The sequence below is a fragment of the Mytilus edulis genome, chromosome 8, assembly GCF_963676685.1.
Source record: "Mytilus edulis chromosome 8, xbMytEdul2.2, whole genome shotgun sequence".
Taxonomy (NCBI): domain Eukaryota; kingdom Metazoa; phylum Mollusca; class Bivalvia; order Mytilida; family Mytilidae; genus Mytilus; species Mytilus edulis.
The window spans coordinates 69,862,869-69,865,291 of NC_092351.1; the positions used below are offsets into that span (position 1 = coordinate 69,862,869).

The following is a 2,423-nucleotide window of genomic DNA, read 5'->3' on the forward strand; positions in this document are numbered from 1 at the left end:
CAAATTTAAAAAATTAATTTCATTCAGTAAAATTTACAGTTTGTTTGGTGCTATCGAATTCCTTCTCAAAATGATGCAGTTATAAATAAAACCATCAGGTTTAAATACATTGTTGAACCTATAAACGTTCAAGAGAGTAAATAAAATCATCTATATTTACCTGTTAAACTTACTAATGACGTCAATTATCGTTTTACATAATAGGTTAGGCAAACACTTCATTTATCTACTTTGATAATTAACTCAAATATGTCGATGCTTTTTTTTTTTTTTAAAGTTTTTACGTTTTTTGTCGGGGAAATATGTTTGACATCTATAGAGACATACATGTATAAAAGCAAAAAGATGTATAATCTCCAAAGATATATCGAGTAAATATTAATCTCTTATTGTACATTAGGCATATATAATTTCATACGGTTGAACGTAGTGAATTAGAGTGAAATTATTTTCTCTTGTCTTTTCATGATGTATATAGGTGTCGCACCTATCGTGTGGTCAGTTTCCCGCCGAAACGGGGGTTTCGGTCATTCAGCACGACAGCGCCAAAGCGATCGGTCCTCTTCTAAATACTTAGTAAATTAAATTGTTGGTAATGGCTGAAAATGAGGAGTTAAATGTGCATGACCGTGAGGTTTCACTTAGTGATGTGATGCAAGCTGTTAAAACGCAAGGTGGATTTAACGATAGTTTAAGGAAAGACATTTCCGATTTAAGACAAGAAGTTCACGGGGCTACTGTTTCTGTTGCTTCCCAAGTTAAAAAGTTAAAAACTGAATCCCAGTATAATTGGAAATACGAGGGGAATTAAGTTCAATTCCTTCTAAACACTGAATTTTTAGAAGATCTCACACAATCCATTTGGGCAATTGATAACTCAAAAGTTGATTATGCACGAGATACTATCAAAGAAGTAATTGATAAGATCAAAAGGCGAAATAAACTTATCAAAATCGCCGACAGCAGCGAAGGGGGATGGGAGACTGTTCGTCAGTATGAAACTAACCCAATAGCAAGTGACTCTGACGATGAGAGCAAAATAAATAAAGCAGAAAACAAGGCGTTACGTAAACGCAATTCAAAAGGGAAAAAGGCGGCTGCTAAGCCTAATTTTAATTATGAATCGAATGCTCCTTCTCAATTTAATGCTACTTTTCCAGCAAAAAATCAGCCCTTTCGTGACCCCCAGTCATGGTACAACGGGCAAGCCTTGTACCATGGTCAAGCCAGTCAAGCCAGCACGAGTGGTAATCAGCGAGGAAACCAACAACGCCAAGGAGCTTGTTATGGATGTGGATCGTTCCAGCATTGGAGAAACCAAAGTCCTTTCAACCCAAGACCTGGCACCATGTCGAAACCAAAATAAGACAGACTTTATAAAAGATGAGTATAGTTTGAATATTTTACCTGATAATACTACGTCAGTCGTTTCTAATACTGAATCCGATAATCTCACTACTGATTATTACGAGTATGAACAAGGCCAGGCTAATATTATTGTTAAGGACAGGCTAAAAAAATCACTATTTATTTTGGAAAAGTATAGGATGTTATAAATTTATTTTGGACACCATTTTGAACGGTTACAAAATTCCTTTTTACAGTACTCCACCGTCTATATGTTTACAAAACAATCGATCGGCAATCATCCATAGCGAGTTTGTAACTGAAGCTATTCACGATCTATTGATTAGGGGTTTGATTGAAGAATGTGACATTCAACCACGTATTGTAAATCCACTTACAGTTTCTGCGTCTAACAGTAAAAAGAAACGTCTCATTTTAGATCTCAGACATGTTAATAAACATCTTTGGAAAACCAGTGTCAGTGTAAAATTTGAAGATATCCGTATAGCTATGCAATTCGTCACAAACAATTCTTTTTGTTTTCAGTTTGATATTGTTTCATGTGGTCAGTTTCCCGCCGAAACGGGGGTTTCGGTCATTCAGCACGACAGCGCCAAAGCGATCGGTCCTCTTCTAAATACTTGGTAAATTTTAATTTATTCAATAAGTCCCCCCCTTTTTTTAATTATTTATAAGATATATAGAATTGATAGGACTGGAGGGTTGTTTTTTTCTTTTTGGTATTATATTGTGTGGAGTATATAGTTGTGTATATGTGTATAATATATATATACTTAGTGTTTATGAATGTTCATGTGTAACATATTTAATAAACATAGCAGCGGCGTTGTCGTGTAGCTTTGCACTTTATTTATGAGTTTTGTATTCTTTATACTTTCACAGTAAAGGTTTTTCTAAGGCATACATTATCAAGGGGTGACGTACATGAGACTAGTATTATATAGTGAAGTTTACTACAGAATGAAGGGTGTTACAAGAGAATACACTTTGTGAAAACCTATTACACTGTAAATTATTGCAATGTTTATTACTGATTTCAAAAAGGCACGTCACGA

The 2,423-nt window shown here is 34.8% G+C and overlaps 1 long non-coding RNA gene across 1 annotated transcript; it reads left to right on the top strand.

The window, feature by feature from the left end:
- Positions 1-408: 408 nt before the first annotated feature.
- LOC139486148 (uncharacterized) lies at positions 409-2,217 on the top strand. The gene is made up of 2 exons (XR_011655487.1): positions 409-674; positions 1,161-2,217. It is a non-coding gene; the product is annotated as an uncharacterized lncRNA (long non-coding RNA).
- The last annotated feature ends 206 nt before the right edge of the window (positions 2,218-2,423 follow it).